We start from the raw sequence: 23,961 nt of genomic DNA on the forward strand, positions 1-23,961 counted from the left end.
ACGTGGTTGGCAGCGGCCCTGGCGTTTGGTGCCTGTTACTACTGTTGTTTCCATGGAAGATCATTCTTGTCGAAATACGGTTAGTGGCTTGTCATCTAGGGCTCCTTTGGCTGCACGAGCCGCCGAGAGAAACCGCCGAGAGAAACCGTGGGCCAGCAGGCAGCCCGCCGAGCTCTTGTTTGGAGCGGGAATGAAAGGGGGTGGAGCCCCCAAAGGTGCCATTTGGAATCAGAGAGGACCTCGAATCCTCTAGGCGGGGCATTCGTCGTTCTCTGGGACTTAGGCATCCACTTATTTGTTCGTTCATGTATTCATCACCCACTATTCATTCATTTACTCATTGAACAGATGTTGATTGAAGATGATTATGTGCCAGGCACCATGCAGGTACCAAATCTCCAAGAAGCTACTGGCAGTTGTTGAAGCCCCGGCAGGAGACCTGTGACACAGTTGTCACATCCGCCTTCTCAGGGGGTTGTTCAACTCCCTCCAGTGGAGAGGGCATAGCCGCTGGCCAGAACCTTCGTCCTGTGTCCTCACACTCGCACCCCAGGCTAGTTCAGGCGTGTAGCCATCTGCATGCTGTCTGTCCTCCACTGGGGTCCTCAGAGACATGCGCTGCCTGGAAAGGGGGACCAAACCCCACAACGGCCCCTCCCTTTGTCCAAGGAAAGACATCTGGTGTGTCCATAACAAGATATGGTTAGAACTCCATGCCAGGGGCTCCTCTGCTCTGTGCTTTTCCGTTGTGGGTGCCCACTTCCCGGGGGTCCGTGCAGAGGCCTAGGGAACCGCGGAGCAGAACCGGCTTATTTTTCAGTGGAAGAATACATGCATAGATCACGGAGCAGAATTTCATACGTGCGTGGCTTTTAGAGACAAAACAGGACACTAAAGGCATTTTGGCTTGTGGGGTCTGCACTGGACCCTCCTGATGGAAACCTTCCAGCATCCTCACCCCTCAGGGTGACTTTGGTGGAAAAGTTTGAGAACTTCACCACGGTGACATCCAGGTGATGGCGACACCCCATGTTCCGCCTCCTCAGTCCGGTGGATATAGGGAGGGCTGAAATGGCATATCCCAGACTTAAGTTAGACTTGAGGACGAATTTCTTGACCATGAAGATTGTCAGAGGATGGAAGGAAACCGTGTGTCTGGGTTATTTGGGTTGAGTGTCCACAGAGAAGGGAAACTTCAGAAAAGAAAGCATCTTCTCCTTGGGTGGTGCTGGGACCCCAGCTTTGGACCAGAGCCAGCACCTTCCAGAACCAGGACTCCGGAGACACGGCTGCTCTTTAAGCTCCTCTGAGGTCCGTGCCGCTGGCTTCACTTCCTTCGGGCACCGGATGAGAAAGAACTTCCCCGGCCACCCTTCCTCCCTCCACCCCACCTTCCACCCCACTCCCCTCAGACGAGCTGGGTGTCTTCCCAGCACCCGGCAGCACCCGGCAGCACCCGGCAGGCTGGATATGTATGCGTGGGAATGTGAGCTGTCTTTTTGTCCACTCCTTGCGGAAACACGTCCTGCCAACCCATGCTTGGCCAGTCTTACTGACCAGTGCCTTCTATTGAACAAACGACAGCACAGCTAAATGCAACATAAGCTCCTATTACACACTTAACCCTAAAACGTAGCTTCCGAGGAGTGTCGGGAGCGGAGGCCCACTGGATGTGATCTCCCAGGGTTTCTGCATCCTGCCCCTCTGGCCACCCCGCCCGATCGTGGCCTCACGCGGAGCGTGGCCTCACGTGGAGCGTGGCTGTCTCCGCAGAGACGGGGCGCCTCGTCTCGAGGGCCTGCTCCCACGCTGCTCTTCCCTGGCACTCGGGCTCTGCAGGCCCTCGTAGCGAAGGTTCAGTGACAGATTTCTGAAGGCTGCCGGGTCTCTGAGTTCCACCCAGTAGGGAAGGAATCTGTGTGTCACCGAGGAGGGGAGCGGACTAAGGATGAGAAATTGAGAAGGGTTGGAGTCGTTTTCTGGTTAATCCGTTCCTGCTCAGAATGTTCAGAAAGTTCCTCCCCTCGCCCGTTCTTCCCGTTCCCCAGGCACGCCGCTTGATCAGTGTGTCCGCATCAACGTGGAGGCGCCTGACTGCAGACACCCAGGGAAGGGCAGGAACTGCCATCAGTTGGACACGTGCCAAACCATACTGAGGGCCAGGCCAGTCCCCCATGCCCAGGAACAGGGAGGAAGGTGCCCGCCTTCCTTCCTTCCTTCCTTCCTTCCTTCCTTCCTTCCTTCCTTCCTTCCTTCCTTCCTTTCCTTCCTTTCCTCCCTTCCTTCCCTTCCTTCCCTTCCTTTTTCCTTTCCTTCTTCCCTTCCTTCCTCCCTCCCTCCCTCCCTCCCTCCCTTCCTTCCTTCCTTTCTTTTGTTCATACATTCATTCATCCAGTGCCTGCCATATGCTGGGCCGCGTCCTGGGTGCTGGAGATTTGGCCACACCAAACAAGGCAGATGAAGCCCTTTCCTGTTCTTATGGAGTTTACATGGCAGGGGCAGTGACCAAGCCACGGCTCACGTTTGGTGGCCACCACGCGCCAGGTCCTGGTGTAGCACTTCTCATGCAGAATCCCTCCAAGGGGGTGCAGTTTGCAGTTTGAGGGACAGTTCTTTGTTCTGCAGGATGTATGGCATGTTGTAAGATTTAGCATCTCTGGTTCCTGCACCCTGTCATCAGTGGCACCCTTTTCCATGGACATCAGAGCACCCCTGAATACTCACTCACAGTTAAAAATGCCCCGTTAGGATGTGATACTGCCCCCCACCACTAGAAACACCACGTGATCTCGCTTCATCCTCACAACAACCCTGTGACATTGGTTCTGTTCCTGATCCTCATCTTACAGGAAGTGGAACTGAGGCACAGAGATGTTTAGCAACTTCTTCACGGCCACACAGTTGGAGTAATGGATTGAGCCCCGGGAGCCTGGCCTCAGGGACAGCACTCTTCACTACTCTACCTCAGCCTCACAAACAAGCACGGGAACTTGAAACGCTAGGCAGGGAGGGATGCTGTTCTGAGAAGGGAAGATGGTGTGATAGAGAGAGGAAACGTTTCCTATGGGTAAAGCATTGTTGACCCAGCAGGAAGAAAAGAGAGAGTGGTGAGAATCAGCTGCGGACCCCTCACAGTGCTTCACACACAGGCACTGTGGACGCACCATTGAAACTTGGGGGGTACCCCAAAGTGATATGCACCTCAGTGGAATCCTCTGCCCTTGCAGGGAATCCTCTGCTTATTGAATGACTGTTTCTGTGAAGTCACCGCCAGGAGGCTCACGGTGCGACAGAGGAAAGGCAGTGTGGAGCAAGCCAGGTTCTGGGAAGGGAGGCAGCCCTCTCTCCATCTCCAAGCAGTGGGACAGTAATCGCTGACTTTCTGCCGTGCATCTGAGCCGACGGTCATGGGGAAGCTGGGGAAGCGCCTCTGTGTTTAGAGCCCCCATTGCAGCTAGCATGCAGTAGGTATTCAAATGTTGGATGGATGGATGGATGGATGGATGGATGATGGACAGACAGATGGAAGAACAGAAGGATGGGTGAATGGATGATGGACAGGCAGATGGAAGAGCAGAAGATGGATGGGTGGATGGATGATGGACAGACAGATGGAAGAACAGAAGGATGGGTGAATGGATGATGGACAGGCAGATGGAAGAGCAGAAGATGGATGGATGGATGGATGGATGGATAAATGGATGACAATGGACAGACAGATGAAGGACAGAAAGATGGATGGACAGACGGATGGATGGACGATGGACAGACAGATGAAAGAACAGACGGATGGATGGTTGGATGGACAGAAGAATGGATGGATGGATGGATGGATGGATGGATGGATAAGTGGGTGTGTACATGGACTGAGGATGGACAAGTGAACAGATAAGAGTTGATACCAACCCCACATGGAACTTCTGGTTACTGGGGCCAGATATATTCAGGGAGCAATTCAAGATGACATAGAATGAAGGGCTAAATTACAAACCAACATCAATTCTAAAAAATATTTCTTTATCTTTTCTCAGATCAAGAATACAGAGAGCATTTTCTACTGTCTTTCTTGACTGGCCAATGTAAACAAATGCCCTCAGCCCTCAGTCCTCTTAGTACATCTCAGACAGTGGAAGGGAAGAGCTAAGATTTGTTGAGAACCTACTATGTGTCTGGCATTCAATGGACATTATGGCTTTTAGTTTTCAAAATAGCTCTGCATTTGATAAATCAGGGAGTTTAGGCTGCTCAGATAGGTGGAGCAGTGGGCACAAGGTCGCCCATCAGTGGCTGAGCTGGGACCCAGAACCAGGGTTGTCTTCTTCTGCAAGCCGTCTCCCCCCCGGCACGCACAGAAAGCAGACGAGGAGGACAGTGTGTTGTCGGGCAGCAGATCCGTGTGGCTGCAGCCTCGGTGTGACTCACCTGTGTTGTGGGTTATCTCCTGGTGTGACGCAGGGCCTGGCAAGACACCCAGGTCAAGGAGACGGAGGAGAGGATTAAGGAGGAAGGAGCCTGGGTCTGTTTCCACTGTGGAGCCCAGAGAGGGCAGCTTTTCAGCCACAGAGCGGTTAGTAATTGCAGAGGGTGGATGGGAGCGGGGATGGGTCAGGGCTGTGGGAGTGAGCAAACTCCCACCTTGGAAAGACCACTGGGGCCCAGACTCTGCGGGGAGAATGCAGGGGTGGGAGACTGGGTGGGCTCCCCTGCTGCCCCCGGTGGTTCCACTGCTCCCCCAGGTCTGTCTAACGCGGTTGAGCTGCAGAGAGGAGGGCAGAGGGAAGATGCTGGGAGACAAAGAGGGAGACAGAGAAGAGGGGAGGTGGTCTGTCTTCTTTCTTTGAGGGCAAACAGAGCTGTGTTCTTGCTGCAGCTACTCCCTGTCCTAGCTGTGTGATCTGGGGCAACTCACTTTCTTTCTCTGAGCGGTTCACCGGGTGCAGCTGTGCGCAGGCCGTGGTGGGCGGCAGCGTCCGCTGGCCCTGCCCATCTGAGTGCCCGTCGCCTCCTGGCACCCCACCCTTGCTCTCTGGGTGGCCTGCGAGGCTGAGGCTCAGGGCCGCAGGGCCTGGGGCACGGGACATGGAGTCACACAGTCACAGAGCCCGTATCTTCATCCCATCTACTGGCCAGCAGTGTGGTTTGATGGACAGGGTGGGGGAATGGCAAGATCTGGGTTCGAGTCCTGGATCTGCCACCTTTTAGCTGTGTGACCTTAGGCAAGTTACTTTAACTCTGTGATTCCCTCTTGTCATCTTTAAAATGAGAATAGACAACTTCCTGCTTACTCTGTGGTTGGGGTGGTAAGGGCTGTCCATGACTGGATGTCGGGGTGGCTGTGACAGCACTGTGGAAACATTCAGACCACGGCTGTGTCCCCGGGAATGCGGCGTCAGCGCCACTGTGCTCTCTCTTCTGGAGCAAGCTGGGGGCTGGACTAAAGATCTGGACTTGGGCCCTGGCAGGTTTGGCTCAGCGGTTAGAGCATCAGCCTGCGGACCAGAGTCCCAGGTTCAGTTCCTGCTGGGGGCACGTACTTCGGTTGCAGTTTGTCTCTGGCCCTGGTTGGGGTCGTGTGGGTGGCAATCAGTTGATGTGTGATATTTCTCTCTGTCTCTTCCTCCCTCTCTCCCTCTCGCTCTGTCTGAAGATAGGGGTGCAAAAATGTCCTTGGGTGAGGATAAAAAAAAAAGGATCTGGACTTGAACTTGACCTTAGCAGGTCACATGGTCTCTGAGAGCCTGTTTCCTCATCTGTAAAGTGGGTGTGACCATCCTGTCTACCTCTCTAGAATCACCTGTAAGCATATCAGATAACATCGCGTGTCTGTGGTTGAGAAGCACTTTGTAAATATTAGGTGGGTTGGGTGCAGCTGTGGGGAGGGTCTGACGAAGCCCGGACTTCCTTCCCAGAGAGGCAGAGGGGGGCTGGGGCCCCTCGCTTCTTTCTCTCAGGAGCTGAGAGCACACTCACCCTCCCCGAGCTCCAGTGCTCCTGGAAGAGTTACTTGTGCCTGCGCCCAGTGCTCAGCGGGGGTCGCTGGCACAGCCTGTCATCCCGCTGCCTCCACTGCTGCTAGGAGTGGCCGCAAGGCGGGCCTCCCTCTGCGGCCCGCACTGCAGGAGGACGGGGACGAGCGCCTGTCTGACCTCACTCAGCTCCAGGGCTTCTCTGAAAGTGCCCGGCTTCCTGGAGTCCCCGGCAGGCTGCCCTGTGCACGTGACCTCTCGCTCGCGATGTTGCAATGCTGCCCAGGCTGCCCGGAAAGCCCCAGCCAGCCCTGGGCAGGGCAGGGGAGCCAGCTCCGCGGGTCTTGCCACACGGCCATCTCCGGGTTCTCTTCTCAGACGTTCCTGTTTCCTCTCCAAGCAGCGGTGGGCGGCTGAGGGAATGCGGGCTTCCGGTGGCTGGGAGGTTACTGCACGCCCATCGTGTGGGTGCTCTGTCTGGGGAACTGCGTGAAACGTGGTTCAGGGGCACCAGGGCCCATCGCAAACCAGCAGAGTGGCTGGAACCCACCGTCTCGTGGAGCTGAGAGCTGATGCGGGGGACTCCTCTGGCCGCTTGCTCTGCGCTGCTCCTCGGGAAGGGAGCAGGGAGCTGGCTGTTGGGGAGTGACCGTGAATCCTGACAGCTTCATTCAAATGCTGCCAAGAGCTTTGCCCTTTCGCTGCCGAGGACACTGGGGCCGGGGAGAAACGGCCCTCACAGGCAGTACCGTTCACAGCAGCAGAGCCTGTGGGCATCGGCTGTCTGGCCACAGAGCGCTGGTCGGAGCCGGGGCTTGTTGCTGCTGCTCCGCTAGTCCTGGTCCAGGGGCAGCCAGCTGTGTGACCCGGAGCCAGCCGCCTGCCGCCTCGGGGCCCGTTCATTCTCTGTCCCGTGAGAGGGTTGGACTAGCTCAGAACTGCTCCAATCTTTCCACAGAGAAGATGAAATGAATTTTTTAGAAGTTTTGTGTTTTCCCTTAAACCTTCTCATAGCACTTGACATTTTTCTCCATGGTTTTATCGGGGTTTGTTTAAAAAAAATTTTTTTAATGTTTCTTTTGCCCCCTACACCTCCAAGTAGACTTGCATGGAGAAGATGTGCCAAGCACCCCTGGCACCGTGCCCGCCCGGGCTGCCCGCTCCTCCTGCCCAGGGGGCAGGGCCTGGCGCAGGCCTGCTCCAGACGGGGCATCCCTTCCATTGGCAGCCGGAGGCTCAGGCCTGGGCAGGTGGAAGAGGACCTGCCTTCTCGAAGGGTGGCCAGTGCCCAATTTGAGTGCTGGTGTTACCGACTATGACCTTGAACAGATCACATGCCTGAGCTTCCTGGTCCTCTACAGACACGGCCTGGATCTCGGTCCTTCTTCACAGATGACAGTGACATGGAGAGAGCGGGGACAGGAAAGGTCCCAGCACAGGCCTGGCATGAGGGACATGCCAGGACAGGTTAATGCCACCTGCCATAGTTAGGACTATGGAGCCTCACAAATCTGTAAGCCATTTCCCATGAAAAATGAAAAATAAAAAGTAAAAACCAAACCCTTTTCCAAAAATATCCTCCTCCCCAGTTCCATCACAGTCTGAGGGCCTCTGGTCACCCAGGCATTGATGGCCCCTGTTAAAATGCAGTTGTCACACAGAAAGGCTGGGGCGGACCTCACACCCCACCTCTGAGCAGCTACGTGAGTTGTGCAGTCGTTTCTCTTCTCTGAGCCTGTTTCTTCATCTGTAAATGGAGGCTGCTGAAGCAAATGGGTAGCTGTAAACAAGACTCTCTTCGGGGCACTCACAGGTTAGGGGACAACAGATGAGTTCATGGGCCGTGGTACCCAGGGCACTGAGTCCAATGACATGAGTTTGTCATGGGCCCTTTGGGGACACAGAGATGCACCAACCCAGGCTTGGAAAGTCAGAGACCTTTCATGGCAGAGATGGGGGTCTCCTCTGAGATATGAAGGATGGCAGGACTTGGCCATCCAGCAATGCCAGCAGCGGGCATGGAGGGCTGGCCCAGACGCTGTGAGCTCCTCTGGCAGACGGTATCTCAGTGCTGCACTCAACCCCACCAGTAGTTCCTGCTCGCTCCGCTTTGCAGATGAACTGAGGTACCTGCAGCAGCTTCGCTGAGGTCACCTAGTTTGTAAGTGGCTCACCTGGGCTCCCACCCAGGCCAATCAGATCCCGGAGTCTGCGCTCACAGGTGGGCACCCCCACTCATGAGCTGGGGACGAGGGGCCATGTTTCTCCCAGGATACAGGCAAGGGTGGAGAGGGCCTGACTTCGTGCTTGGTGCCTGGAGGCTGGGCGAGGGTGGGCACCAGGGTCTGAAAAGTGGGGGGTGGCTAGAGCATGGAGGAGTCAGCCCTGGGGGCGCATGGGGCCTCAGCCAGCCACCACATGGGCCTATCTGTGAGAAGAAAGAGCCAGAACCCCTTCAGGTCCTTCGGTATTGCCTCAAGGCCTCACCCTTTGACGTTTTGTAACACCCAGACCATGATGGCCCAGCTTCCGCTGCTCCCTCCTGAGACTGAGCGGCTGGAGAAGGCGCCTGTTGTCCTCTTGGCATCTCCCCGACACGCAGGGTCTCACAGCCATAACCGTTCGCTGGAGGAAGCCACACTGCGTGCCCTGGGTCCAGTACGGCCTCTGCCAGTAGTGCTGGGGGCCTGGAAGGGTGGCACGCAGTTCAGCCTGACGCCACAGATGAGAAGGCAGGGTCCTGACGCCACAGATGAGAAGGCAGGGTCCTGACGCCACAGATGAGAAGGCAGGGTCCTGACGCCACAGATGAGAAGGCAGGGTCCTGACGCCACAGATGAGAAGGCAGGGTCCTGACGCCACAGATGAGAAGGCAGGGTCCAGAAAGGAGAATTTTCTCAAGACCCCTGTTCAGGTCACACAGGTTCCCGAGTCGCCCTGTTTCCGTGGGTGGGAGGGTCTGGGTGAGCAGTGCCCCTGCCTCTTCTTGAAGTCGGGAGGCCTGCCATCCCCAGGACTCCCCCTCTCCTTGCCTATCCACCCCTTCTGGGGGAGCTTGCAGTTGGCACTGTGCCGAAGGAGCTGTGACCCCACCCACAGGAGACCCCCCTTCCCGCGCCCTGGAGGAGGGAGAGGCTGTTCGAGCACCAGGGGACCCAGCTGAGCGTGGACGGTGGACTCCCGTCCGAGTCCATGGAACCGCAGCTGTGGACACAAGGCCTGGGTCCTCCTTGCTTCTAGCAGGGTGGGATCGGATTTTGGGGACCCTCAGATTGCCCCCTCTGTGGGAGCATGAAGGGCTCTGGTGATAACCATGGGCTCCCAGACACCCTGGGTTGGCGCTGGCTGCAATGCCGCCTCCCAGAATGGGGGAAGGTGTCTCTTCAGAGTCTGTGGCTCCCCCGCACAGCCTACAAATCAGTTTTACTGAGCTGTCACCTGGACAATGGGGCTAAGTCTGGGCCCTGATTCAATGTTGTTTCCTCCTGCCTTCTATGGTTTTTTCCCCCGTTCCTGCTTGCTTTCTTCTCTTTCCAGCCTCCACTTACTGGAAATGAAATCAGCGCGTGAATGGCAGGGAGGGAGGGAGGCCTGAGACAAAGAGAAGGCTTTGTCTGGCAGAGAATTTAGATGGCATGTGGGTGGCAGGAGCGTGCAGACTTCCTTCATCTGCCTGTCACTGAGCTTGCCTTGTGTTAGCGGAGAAGAGAGGGGTTTAATTCTCTGGCAATGCCTGGGTCCCAAATTACGGGGCTGGAGAGAGAGCCCCAGCATGCCCGCCCCTGTGGGAGAGGGCAGGATGGTGGCAGGTTGCTAGCTGGGGAAGGGCTGTGAGCAGGGTCTGGATGCTTCTATTTTAAAGCAGTGGATGATGCCAGCCCGTGTGGGCTCCACCCCTTATGATGTCCCAGACTCCCACACCATTGCCGCTCAGTTCCCAATACTTAGGGGACACTCACTCCTTCCTCCTCACTGCCAAATGGATTAAACCAAACTCAACAAGGGAATCCTCAGCCCCACCCTCATCAGCACTGTCATATTCCTTCCCGTCATCATCGTCCACATCATCAATCTCCATCTCCCATCATGGTCACCACCTCGCATCAACATCATCATCATCTCCCATCATCATCACCACCTCGCACCAACATCATCACCACCTCGCATCATCATCACCACCTCACATCATCATCACCATCTTTCATCATCATCACCACCTCGCATCAACATCGTCACCACCTCACATCATCATCACCATCTTTCATCATCATCACCACCTCGCATCATTATCACCACCTCGCATCAACATCGTCACCACCTCGCATCATCATCACCATCTTGCATCATCATCACCATCTCCCATCATCATCACCATCATAGTGAGTGTTTATATATCACCTGCTGTGTGTCTGACACTGTTGAAATGCTTCTAAATGTGAAAGGATCTCCCATATCGTAGGTGCGCAATAGAAATGATTTGCAATGGACTCTATTTCTGCTTTGTTGATACCTTGTTGGGCAAGATGATAGCACCTATCTGAGCCTCAATTTTCTCATCTGTCAAATGGAGATAATAGTACTTTTCTGCCAAGGGTTGCTGGAGGTTTCAATGTGTTGAGGCACATACAAACACTTGGAAGTGGCCATATGCCAGAAAACTGTTTACTGGTGTGCTGGAGATGGTCAGTGGGCAGTATCTTGATACTGGAAAAGGGACGCATTTGGTGTGACAAACATTCTACCCCACAGACAGATTGCCCTGAATGCCCGATAAGCACCTCGTTTTATTTTTATTCTATTTTTTGTTAATCCTCACCCATGAATAGTTTTTCCATTGATTTTTTTTTTTTTTTTTAGAGAGAGAGCAGAAGGGGGGAAGAAAAGAGAGAAGAGAGAGACACATTGATTGGTTGGCTCCCACACGTGCCCCCAACAGACTGGGGAACAAACCCACAACCCAGGTTCGTGCCTTTCACCAGGAATCAAACCCATGATCCTCTGGTGCTCGGGCTGACGCTCCAACCACAGCATGCTGGCCAGGGCTAAACACCTCTTTTAAAATTTTTTAATTAAATTTATTGTAGTGACATTGGTGAATAAAATTATATAGGTTTCAAGTGTACAAGTCTATGCTACATTATCTGTATATTGCATTGTGTGGTCTCCACCCAAAGTCAAGTCTCGCTCCATCAGCTTACATTTGCACTCCAGAAGCCAAGCCAATCGTTTTTACTCCGCAGCCATGAATTTGCTTTTGCTCTGCATTGCACATCTCACCCAGTGGCGTCAGCCCCACCTGTGTCGGTGGATATGGGCTGCTGTGATCATCATCTTCCTCTATGCCCCCTGCCCTCAACACCTCTCCCAGTCCAGGAGGACCAGTACCATTGCTTTGCCCCCGAGTGTCTCTCCTGAGGCTCCCTGCGGTTACCGCTCCTGCCCAGCCTCCCTCGGGCTCCCTACTCCCCCATGGAGCACTGTGGCCACCTCCTCTCTAGCCTCTTGGCTTCTGCCTCCTCCTTCCCAGGCTGCCCTCTACACTGGTAGCCCAACGGGTCTTTCCGAGTCACAGATATAGCCCATAACTCCTCTGCTGAACACCTTTCAGTGAAAACAAGTGATCAGTCATCAAAATGCTTAATGGCCATTGGTGTGTCCACCTCGGGCCCTGAGCACCGGAGGGGATGGTGGAAACATCACCAAGAGGCCACTCCTTTTATGTTCGTGGGATGAGTGTGTGTCCTTTGCCTTCTCTGGGCCAAACACTGTACTGTGCAGGTGCAGCGGTCTCCGTGCCCTGCCTGTGAGGGCGGGGCCGCTGCTCCGTTCTGCACACAGGACACTGAAGCCCTGCTGGCCCGCTGCTGGCCAAGGCCGCAGAGCCAGTGTGTGTGGTGGACCCTCTACTCTGAGCCATGGTCTGAGGCCAAAGGCGCTATCCAGTCGCTGCTGCAAGGGGCAGAGCCCCTGTGGGCCTGGCGGGTGCAGCCTCCGCTCCTCCAGAAAGGGAATGAGGGGTGATGTGGGAGCTGCAGTGGGATCCGGCACGAAGAATAGGTCTGGGGGCCATGGGGGCAACATTTTATCTCGACCCGGTGAGAGGGAGGGAGGAGCCTGGGCCAGGGGCAGAGAGCATGAGCTGGGGGTGGATTCTTCAGCCACCGAGAGCAAGGTACTCTGTGCCAGGTGACAGAGAGGGGGCCAGGACCAAGATGGAGTGGGGCAGTTGGAGGAGGTGAGGATAAGGGTGAGGGAGGCGGGGACATAGAAGGTCATGGGTAGAATCAGCTTTTGCTTTTTACAGTAATTGCCACTTAGCACCTGTACATTGGGCAGTTGACTGTCAGCACTGTTTCAGAATTCAAGGACATCCCATCCCTGGGCTGTCCCTTGGCTTGTGTCCTCCTCCCCTCTCCCACCCCCATCACTCGGTCTCAGCTCTGCCCGGTGCGGCCTGTTGCCCCGGGCAGCCAGGAAGATACTGGTGGCCCCCGCAGGGGATGCCAGCAAGCTTGGAGCATCAGGAACCAACACGAAAGTTCATTGCCATGGCATTTCCTCCGGGTGATTTCCCAGAATGCTCCAGACTGCTTTGTGTTTGCAGGATGAAGCTTTGCTTCTGCCAGAACAGGTACCGGCTACCTAGTCTGCACCAGGCTTAAGGTGGATGCTGGGGACTGGGGACTAGGCAGACTGAAGTGCTCTCGCACACTGCCCTCCGCTAGCTTTCTGCTTGCTGGGCTCCTCCATTCCAACCCCAGATCCTTCATTTCCTGGTGTTGTGACCTGGGGCAAGTTGCTTAACCTCAGGTTTCAGATCCATAGGATAGGGGCGATAATAGCTCCTATTATCTGTTGGAGAGACAGCGGTCAACATAAGAGCCATTGGAAAAGCACACTTCTCCACATCCTTCCTATCTGCCGTGGCCCAGTGTGGTCCCCTTTCCCCAGCTGTCTCCTCTGCGGAGCCCAGCCCCACCCAGAGTCCTCCACCTCTCCTGCTGCCTGTGGCCATCGGTCTCTGCCACACACCTCAGACCTCCCAGAGGACCTAGACCACATTGTTTGTTTCTTCTCTATCCCCCAGACTCCCAGAGTGCCTAGTTCAGTGCTAGACCCTTTCCCAGAGAAACAGGCTTGGCCAGTGGAGTCATACTCTTGTCTGACCAGTATTTATTGATAATTTTTTTTATCTGTCTATTGCTCATTGTAAATTACTCCAGAACAGCACTTAAAACATTACACCTCGCCGCGGGTCGGGAATCCAGAAGCAGCTTAGCTGGGCCGTTCTGGCTCAAGTCACTCATGAGGCTGCAGTCGGGACGCTGGCCAGGGCTGCAGTGATCTGAGGCGGGGGCTGGGGGACCATCTCTGAGAGGGCTCCTCACGTGCCTGGCATGCCGGTGCCAGCTGTTGGCTGGGGCCCGCGTTGCTCCCCACATGGGCAGCTCCACAGGCTGCTCGGGTACCCTCAAGAGAGAGCACAGTAGAAGCAAGACTTGATGACTGAGTCTCAGAAGTCACACTGCCCCGTCTGGGGTATCCATTCGTCACAGGTCAGCTCCGCTCAGTGTGGGAGAACTGTGCGGAAAGTGAGCGCTGGAAGGTGAGGGTCCCAGGGCTCCCGCCAGCACCTACCATGTGGCGCATTGATTTTTCTACACTGTTCATCCCCAGTGCTGAGCACGGAGCCGCAAAGCTCACAGATTCACAGGAGCTCATGGGACGCGAGCTGGCTCTGGGCTTCTGGCAGGGCATGGGCCACTGCGGTAGGCTGGAAAGCTGGCCAGGTCGGTAGCCCGGAGCTTCTCGAGTGCAGAAAGGACCCTCAGGATTAAGACCCAGGACCCTGGCCTCTCGCATCAGCCCCTTTATCCAGGCTCCTCGCTCACCAGCCGACGCTCGGGGGCCACTGCCTGCTCTCTGACGCTGTGCGTGCTGCACCGGTTTCCGCCGTCAGTCAGCCTGTCTGAAGGCGGGCTGTGTGTTGGTGAGGGCTCTGGCCCTACAGGCGGGCAGGCGCTTGCTGCACAGCCGCTGGGCAGAGGGGCTGCCTGGGAGACTCTGACAGGTGTCTCTCATCCCTGTGTTTTTACGATGTCCCACTGCCCTTTGACCTGTCTGCGGGGGTTGGACCCTTGCTCCTCTTCACAAATACGCCCAGTCTCCCTGTAGGAAGCCTCTCCTCAGCCTCAGTTCATGCCCTGAGTGGGGCTCTGATCTATGCAAGCTATCCTCTTGCCCTCCCCTCCCCAAACCTCCCACCTGTAGAGTCTAAGTGCCCGGAATCCTGGCTTCCCGCCATGCTGCCCACATCCCACTTGGGAGCCTTCCCCAGATAATCAGGACCATTAGAGGCCTCCTAATGCCACCTGACCTCAGGCCCGTGATGGGCCCTGCGCCGGCTGCCCATGCATTATTAACGTGCAGAGAGCATGAGAGAACCGCTTGGATGCATTTCATCCTCCAGCCCCCGTGCATTGGTTTGCAGCATCCCCCGGGTGGCCCAGTGCCCCCCTCTAATCTGCCCTGGGGTGAGTGTTGGTTGGAAAGCTGGCTCTCCAGGTACCAGGCACCTGCAGCAGATGGAGCCGGCAGCAGGGATGCCAAACTGGGCAAGCCTGGCACATGCAGGTCAGGGAGGGGAGCAGGTGGAAAGGTTAGCTCATCTACTCCTTGAAGAATATCCCAGCTCTAAAGTCATTGGGGTTCATTCAGACTAAAAGGTAAATGACTAAAATCAGGTCCTTTTCAAACAGCAAATTGGGGAAGGGGATTCTGAGTCCTGGGAAGCACCTGGGGCCTGGAGGTGGATGGAGGGGTGAGGGAGTGAGGATAAGCTTTGCCAACTGTTTCTCCTTTCCTGGGGACCAGTGCCTGCTCGGTTTTGTCCCCACTCTGCAGACAAGTAAGCTGGCATATGGAGAGTAGAGTGAGTTGTCTCAAGTCACAGAACCAGGACGAGGGATAAATGGGCCCAGGCCCACCCAGTCCCTCAAATGTCATGTAGGAAGTAGGTGGGCAAGCAAGGGGCTGCCGATGGCCAACCACCTCTGACCCCTGTGGGTTCTCTGCATAGTGAGCCCCCTCTGGGATCTCATTTCCTTTCCACAGTCCTCCTGGGAGGTGGGTATGTTTGTTGTCTCCATTTCCCAGATGGAAACACTGATGCTTAGGCAAGTGAGCAGAAGCCCCGAGGGTGATGAGCCCGTGGCTGTTCCTGGATGGCTGTGGGGCCACGTGGCTGCCGCAGCCCGAGTGGCCCCTAGTCAGTGTGGGGGCTGGGACAGAGCAGGCTGTGCCACACAGAGGCGGGCAATGCCACCGGCAGGAGCAGCTGCCCTCTCTGTAAACAAGGCCTTCAGCACCGAGCAAACCTGGCAGAGAAACTCCCTTCTTCCCCTCCCTGTGACACCAAACTGTGCCTTGTGACACCTTCACCACGGCAACTGTCCTCTCTCTAGGCCTTGAATCCCAGGCCACACCAGAGATGCGCCCGGCCCTGGGGTAAATTCCCGAGCCCACCTGGAGGCAGTCACCACCCTAGCAAAGCCCCACCTCTCGGCCCAGCACAGCATGCCCCTCCCGCGGTGTTCCTGGCCCACAGTGCTGCCCCTGCCCCTGCCCCTGCCCCGTAGGCTTGCACTCCGCCAGGCTGGGCGCTGCCGAGGCTGCGGGTCTGTGTCCAGCTCTGGACTGAGGGCTTTACACACAGCCTCACTGCCTCTTCGCCACCTAGAAGGTCAGGTGCGTCCTGTTCTCACTCTACAGATGAAGACGGTGCTCAGAGAGGTCAAGTTACTTGCCCGAGGCGACACAGCTTCCAGTGGGAGAGTTGGAATAAGGAGCTGGGAGTCTGTCTGCAGAGCCCGTAGTAAGACTGGTCCTTCTTCAGCCTTTTGTTACTGCTGCTGACAGAGCACAGAGTGGTTGAGACCAGTAAGGTTCAGATAAATGTTTGTTCGAGGCAGACAGTGATGCTCCCCTGCAGGGATGCTGCCGCTGGGGCACAGCCTCTGCTTGACTCCCAGGTGCTCTGCAGGCACAGGCCAGGCTGCCCGTGCCATGTGCCCTGCTGTGGCTCAAGAACACCCCTCCCAGCAGGGTTATGGGCTCAGAGTGGTTATACCCGCTGTACACAAAGGAAACTGAGGCCCCGTGAGGGAGAATAATGTCCCAGCAGCACCCAGCAGGAAGTGGGCCGCCCGCCTGCAGCCTGGGCTCTGGGCTCTGCTTCGGCGCCCGGGCTGGAGCAGGCCTTCCTTACCAAAGCCACCGGGCTGCTCTGGCTGAGGTGAGGAGGTGAGGGTGGCATAGGGCAGTTGGCCAACGGCCCCCCCCGTCTCTGAGAAGAGAGGAAACACCAGGCTGTGGGGGATTCCTCCGCCAGCACCACGCCCCTCAGCCACTTCCTCTGGACACTCTCGTTTTCTTTGTCACTTGTTTTAATTTCTGCTTTTCTTCCCTCGTTCCTTTTTTTCAAGGCCACTTTCATTTCCGTCTGTCAGTGGGTCCCCACTCCACCCTCCCCGGTCCTTTCCGCCTGCCCCCCCATGCCCTCCTCCCACCTTGGGATCCCCAGTGGCCTGGTCCGCCTGGGCCTCGGTCCCTGGCCGGGTGGGGGCCGGGAGGGAAAGGGCCCGCACCCTGCCCCTCCCCGCAGTGGGAAAGCCGAGTGGCTCCCACACAGCCTGGAGAGGCCGGCAGTGGTGGTGAGGCCCAGGCCCCCGCTCAGCCTCCCTGGCCTCAGGCTCCTCATCTGCGAAAGGAGAGTAAGAAAATCGACCTCTGAGGATATGAGGAGAGAGAGGACGCATGTGAAGCTCAAATAACTAGTATTTGAAAAAATTCAATAAATACCAGTTCCCTTTCTCTGGGATCCCCTTCCCCCACCCCCCACCCCCCCCGAATTCCTACGGTGGTGGCCATCGCCAACAGGTCTTCACTGGGCCCCACACCTGGCCAGAGGCAGACACTGCCATCTGTGGAGACAGGAATGGGAAGGAGGAGTATCATCAGCGTGTCCTCTGAGTCAGTGCAGCCTCTGCCCCGAGCAGGGCTCCCCAGTGCCCAGCACACGGGCCTCTTCCTTGCAAACGGCCGATGGAAGTAGCTCAGCACCGCCCAGGGCAGCCCATCGGGTGTCCGATAGCTCCCGCCATTCAGGAAGTTCTTTCTAGTGAGCTGAGACCTGCCCGCCTTCACTTCCACCCACCACGTTAGCCACCCCCAGCGGGACTGCTCTCTTCTCCCCCGTTCTTCCAGATGTTTGAACAGAGCACTTGGGCAACTCCAGACTTGCCTTAGTCCGTCAGCGCTAGCCCAAGGGGCAGTGGAGCAGAATGGTTAAGCTCTTGGACTCTAGAGCCCAGCTCCCCCAGTTCAAATCCTGGCATGGCCCCTTTCTACCCATGTGACATGTTCCCTCTGGGCCCTAAAGAGGACTTCTGTGAGCAGATGTGTAACATGCTAGCGTATCGCAAGCACCTGATAAATTTCACCTACTACCATGATTCTTGTTGAAGACCAAACATCCACCATTCTTTGTTTTTTCTTTTAAATTGAGGTGTACGTGACTTAGCATTTTTTGTTTCAGGTGTTCACGATTCGATATTTGTATATATTTCAGAATGATGACCATAATAAGTCTAATTAACATCCATCAACATACATGGTTACAAATTTTTTTAACTTGTGATGAGAACTTAGCACCTTTCAAATACACAATACAGTGTTAACTGTTGGTACCATGCTGTACATTATATCCCCAGGACTTATTTATCTTATATGTGGAATTTTGAACCTTTTGACCGTCTTCACCCATTTTCCCTAAGCCCCACCCCTCACAATTGCTAACAGCTCCTCAAAGGACAGCGTTCCCAGCTCCCCTCCAAGCTGCAGTTGTCCTCTGGGTTCTGCTGGGCAGTTTCCCTCCTACAGCTTGGAGAAAGTGCCCTGACTCCCGGAGGCAGCCCCTCACTGAGGAAAGAGCACAGATTTAGCATGAAGCTGTGTGCACACCCAGCTCCCCCCTGGCCACATGCTGCTCCGGGGCTTACACAGACATTTGGGACATGAAACAAAAAGGTTTAGGTTTCAAAGTATGAAAACAGCTGATCAAAACAATCACTTTAGTTAATATATTCAAACATGATTAATTGTTTGGTTGGTTTTTATAAAAACGGCCCTCCCTTTGGGGGCTCCAGCGCTTCCCGTTGCCAGGGCTCCAGCGCTTCCCTTTGGGGGCTCCAGCGCTTCCCGTTGCCAGGGCTCCAGCGCTTCCCTTTGGGGGCTCCAGCGCTTCCCGTTGCCAGGGCTCCAGTGCTTCCCGTTGCTAGGGCTCCAGCGCTTCCCTTTGCCAGGGCTCCAGCGCTTCCCGTTGCCAGGGCTCCAGTGCTTCCCGTTGCTAGGGCTCCAGCGCTTCCCTTTGGGGGCTCCAGCGCTTCCCGTTGCCAGGGCTCCAGCGCTTCCCTTTGGGGGCTCCAGCGCTTCCCGTTGCCAGGGCTCCAGTGCTTCCCGTTGCTAGGGCTCCAGCGCTTCCCTTTGGGGGCTCCAGCGCTTCCCGTTGCCAGGGCTCCAGTGCTTCCCGTTGCTAGGGCTCCAGCGCTTCCCTTTGCCAGGGCTCCAGCGCTTCCCGTTGCCAGGGCTCCAGCGCTTCCCGTTGCCAGGGCTCCTGATAAGGACAATTGCCAAGAAGCCAGAGCCTATCGTTAATCTTGTGAGTCACTAACTGCAAACAATTTCAACAGCAAAATTATTTTTAAAAATTAGTTGTTGCTTTTTTTCATCCAGGATGGAATATTTTATATAATGTAGGCGAGGCCCCCAAAAGTAACAGCACCTGTGTCTTAAAGTGGCCCTAAGGCAGGCCACTTTGTCTGAGTCACTAGCTCTCCGCTTGCAAGACAGGGACAATACACCTGTCTCCCAGGGTAGTTGAGCCTAGTCTGGTCTCTGGTGGTGACTGCCTGTCTATTGGGGACCGTTGGAGAAAGGGACAGGGTACTGGTGACCCTGGCTTCCAAGCAGTTTCCATACAGACCCTGGCTTGTTAACTTTATTTATTTATTTTTTTCATCCTCACCCGAGGACATTTTTCTATTTTTTGTTCAGATAGAGCGGGAGGGGGAGAGAGAGAGAAACATCGATGTGAAGGGACACATCGAGTGGCTGCCACCCGCACGACCAACCAGGGCCGGGGACAAACTGCAACCGAGGTACGTGCCCTTAGCGGGAACCGAACCCGGGTCTCTCTGTACCGCAGGCCGACGCTCCAACCGCTGAGCCAAACCGGCCAGGGCTTGTTAGCTTTATTTACCAGTCCCGTGTCTCTGGGTCTTTGCTCCAGGCTGCCACCCATCCTGTCTGGAAGGGAGCAGCACCGTCAGCAGCAGATCATAATTTGGGCTTTGGGTGGTTCTGAGAGGGTCTGTCATTCCTTTGCTGCTGCGTCAGGCAGTTCACACAAGCCCTTGAAGTCGAATGTCCCTCCCTGGCAGCATCAGGGTTCAGTTGGAAGAGATGTCCCAGCTCTCGCCTCTCGACAGCTTTCACTTGTAAGAAACTAGCATCGCTTGTTACTGGGAGAGGCTCGCGGCGGAGGTGGGGAAGCACCGAGGCTTAAGGAGGAGCACTTCTGCCCCTCCTGAAATGTACTTGGCCCAGGGATGCTATTCACAGCCTGGGAGGTGCTCTCTTACGTGCGCATCCTGCCGACGGGGGCTGTTTCGTACAAAGAGGGTAGGAAACATTGAGTCCTGGGTTTCGGTTCTGCCTTTCTCATCCACTTGCTGTGGGACTTTGGACAAGTCACTGGACTGCTTTGAACTTTAGTTTCCTGCTTTGTTAACTGGGAGAAAAACAGCTTGCCCACCCCTCCCTCTGCTGATGTGCGACTGTGGGGGAGACAGGCTTGGTGGACTGTCACCCTGCAGGTGGAGGTGCCCTGCTCTTTGTCTTGGCTTGAGGACCCAGCAGGAGCCCTTCGCTGATGTCTGCTGGCTCCAGCCGGACTCCCACCCTAGCCTGACCCAGGCCTGGGGTTGCCCCCATCAAGGAGCAGAGCTGTCCTACCCGGGGTGGAGCTCATGGCCTCAGATGAGACCCAGCAGGTGACCTCAGTACAGACCAGGTGTCACCACCTCTATTTACACTCATAAATCCAACAGCTTCCCCCTTGCCCCTACAGAAAAGCCTGTAAAAGTAGAATAAAACAAAACTGACTTAGCGCCAGGGGGGAAAAAGTGCATCTCATAGCTTGGATAAAAATAGTCATTTCCACTGTCCCCTCATCACCCACTGCGCATGCCCACAACCAAACACAGGGATTTGTTAAACCAGAGAAGGCCGTTGAAGTGATCCCGTGCAACCAGCCTTTGCCAACCGAAACCAGAGGTTCAGTGACTTGCCCGGGCTTGCTCAGGGTGTGTGTGGGGCTGGGGCTCAGGCCTCTGGGTCTGACGTGGCAGCAGGCGCGTCACACCTCAGTGCCATCACCTGCTCAGACTGTGACGTCAGCTCAGAGCAGGAGCCCCAGCCTCTGCAGCACCCCTGAAAGGGCCGGGGAGGGTGGGTGTGGCCCGATGTTCAGGAACCGCCTGGGTGTGTGATCGGGGCGAGGCTCTGTTTGCCCATCTGCAGAGTGGTGCTCTCGATGGGCATGTGTATTCACTTCAGTTGGCAGCAGTGGCTAACCCATCCTCCTGTCCATTCAGTCCCAGGCATTACATGGCAGGGCTGCCCCTTCTCCCGGGGAATCAGCCTCACCAGCTTCCTCAGAAGAGGGGCAGCATTCTGGGGGGGTGCGAGCACGGGGAAGACTCACCTCGGAGCTGCATCTGCAGAGTAAGCACACTTTGTACCTTGATTTCATGTTTGTGCTTTGGACCATGTGTTCCCCCAAAACTCACCAAATAAACCTGATGGCATGAGGAGGTGGGACCTTTGGGAGATGATTCGATCATGAGAGTGAAGCCCTCATAAATGGGGTCAGTGCCTTGAGGGACTCAGAGAGTTCCCCGTTCCTTCCGCCACATGAGAACACCACAAGGTGACCCTCTATGACCCAAGAAGTGGTCCTCACAGACTCCAAACCTGCCATCTTGGACTCCCCAGCCCCCGGAACTGTGAGAGAGATGTCTGTGTTTATAAGCCACTTTGTTGTGGATTTCTTCTGTAGCCGTCTGAATGGACTGAGACAGCTTGCTTATTTAGAGGGGCTTTGGAAGGTGACGGTGGATGGTAGTGGAACGGGGTGCAGAAGTCACCCCGAGACATTGTGTAACGCTACTCCTGCAAACCTGGGAAGCATGACCCACGTGCAGGCTGCCCAGAGGCTGCTGTGACCCCCGGTAAAACAGGCTGGATGCAGAGGCAGATGGTGATATCCAGAGGAAGTGGGACAGCTGTTTCCTCTCCATCTCTAGAGCCAACCTGTAGTACCTCCAGGAGGGTCAGAGTACCCTGGGGGTCATCATTCCCAGGCATGAACTACTTACTCAGATTCCTCCCAGCCGTGACCAGGAGAAACCCGTGGGGGTGCTGTACCCCGGGCTCTGAGGGCTGTGCCGAGATGTTCCGCTGCTGAACTAGATTGATACCCGTCCCTTCCCAATTTGTAGTAAAGAACAAAATGATGACTTAGAATGATCCCGATTTTACCTTCTTCTCCCATTGGCTTTCTCTAAGCTTCTGGCACCAGCTACTGCTTGGCTGCTAATGAGTACGCCAGGAAATGAAATGAAATGTACAAGTAGCAAATCAATATTAATAAGAATTATCAGAATCAGCCAATTCTGCTGAGTTTCGCAGCACATTTTTATCGTGGATGTTGTGTGTGTGGTTATGATTTCATGGTGCGGCGCATTTTCTGCTAGTAAAATTGTTCCCAGTTCATGGGATGGAGCCAGAATTTAGTATTTCACGGAGTCCCCCCTGGAATTCCAGTCCATAGTTTCCAAGGAAGGCAATGGGATGAGGATGATGTGGCAAAGGGAGGGGAGCCAGGATGGGCTGGGATGCCCCAAACTCAGGCCTCTTTTCTGACACCCCACCCCCACCCCCTCCCCATCCAAGGCATTTAAGGCCTAGTGACTCAAAATCTCTCAGGTGTCTCCCGTTCCTCCCTTCTCCACTGCACCAACCTTGTCTTAGCTGGATTTCTACACCTGCTTCTAACTGCCCCCACCACGCCCCCACCCTGCACCAGGAGGTCTTTCCGAAACACAAACGTGGTCACATCAGCCCTCCGGAAAAATCCTTTCCTGGCTCCTTGTGGCCTTCAGGGTTAAATACCAGATTCCTTCATAGTGGCTTACAAAGGCCCTGAGATCCCCCCCCCCCCAAGCTCTCTCCTGTCTTCTCCACCTCCATGCGACAGGCACTGGCACCCAGGTGGGGCAGTTCTGTGCCTCCGGGCCTCTGCAGATGTGGTCCCTCTTCCTAGAAAGCTCTGAATTAATTTCCCTACCTCTCACTGGCAGGCACATTCATAGTTTCACCTGTAGCTCCTTCACACCTTGCGTAATAGGCTTTGAAAAATGGAATAATAAATGTGGGCTGTTCACTGCTTGCAATGGGTGAGCCAGGATGTACCCAAAGCTGCTCTATGTCCAGATAGAACCAACCTGCGAATGAATCATCTGGATCGTGGGATGTTCCAAAGGGGCCTCAAGAGTTGCTGCCCGGGGCCTGGGAACAGCCCGGTCAGAGGTGGGGTTGCGAGCATCTCAGGCTCATCTTGCTGACTGTGGAATTCCCTGACCGCTCTGAAGACTCAGTATCTGGGAGGGAGGCCTGGGAGGATGTCTGAGGGTGGAGGGAAGGCGTAGAAAGGGCCAAGAGGGCTTGGAAGGGACATTTGGCTGGAACTAGAGCCAAGTCTTCTGTCTTAGCACCTGGGCCTCTGGAGTGGCAGGTGGGGCTGAGCCCTATTACCCTCCAAAGTCGGAGTCCTTGTGGGACTGAGAATCAATTGCTTTCCATTTCAGTTTATATTCTTGGCCTGTGCAACTTAGGAAAAGGACAGTCTGGCCTGATGGAGAAGATTTGGAGGCTGGGAGTCATACGGTCCTGGGTTCAAATTCTGCTTCTACTTAACCAGCTACAGGTCTCAGGCAAGACACTGAACCTCTTCAAGGTTCAGCTTCCCAGGGTGGTACAGACACATTGCCCCACCTGGGGCTCCCCCTCTTCCTCCTCCTCTTCCACCTTCTCTGTCTCTTCCTCCTCCTCCACCACCACCTCCTCCTCCAGGAAGTCCTCTGGGCACCTGATTGCCCTTTGTGCAGCTGTTGTCCAGGCTGCTAGAGCACGGTCTGAGCCCTCCAGCCCAGCTGTCTGGCCTTGGTCACTCACCTTATCAAGGGTGTGTTTCTTATCAGTCTCACTTGGCCATGGGCTCTTCCTCTTCTGACCTCTGGGTAGGCCCTGCATCATGGCTAGTCTCGGCCCAGCCAAGAGGATTAAAACACGTACCTCAACTCCCAGCTAGAATCTTCTGGAAACTTCTCTGTTTCTTTTCGATCTTGCTTGGCTCTCACTGCCCTAGGGTGGCTCAAGGTCTTATGGCCATAACTGCAGCACATGCCTCTGTGTGTGTGTGTGTGTGTGTGTGTGTGTGTGTGTGTGTGAGAGAGAGAGAGACAGAGACAGAGACAGAGACAGAGACAGAGGAGGGAGAAGGAAGAAGCGGAGGGGAGAGGGCTCGTGCCAGGCCACACACACCATGTTTTTGTTTTGAGGAGAGAGTGAAACAACCCTCGTTCCCCATCAGCTGACTCTTCCGGGCAGACGTCAGTGGGATACTAAGCCTGCAAGCTGGGCAGGTCAGCTGTTCAGATCCCAGCTGGGTCCAATCTCTGTCACCTACAAAGAGAAATACCAGAGTCCTGGAAGTTTCACTAATAATTATAACAACAACTGCAAGTATTTGGGGCATTTGCCCTGCTAAGCACTTGACATATGTTATCTTAGTTTTCACAACAGCTATTTGAGA

The sequence above is a fragment of the Molossus molossus genome, unplaced genomic scaffold (genome assembly GCF_014108415.1).
Source record: "Molossus molossus isolate mMolMol1 unplaced genomic scaffold, mMolMol1.p scaffold_m16_p_12, whole genome shotgun sequence".
NCBI lineage: Eukaryota > Metazoa > Chordata > Mammalia > Chiroptera > Molossidae > Molossus > Molossus molossus.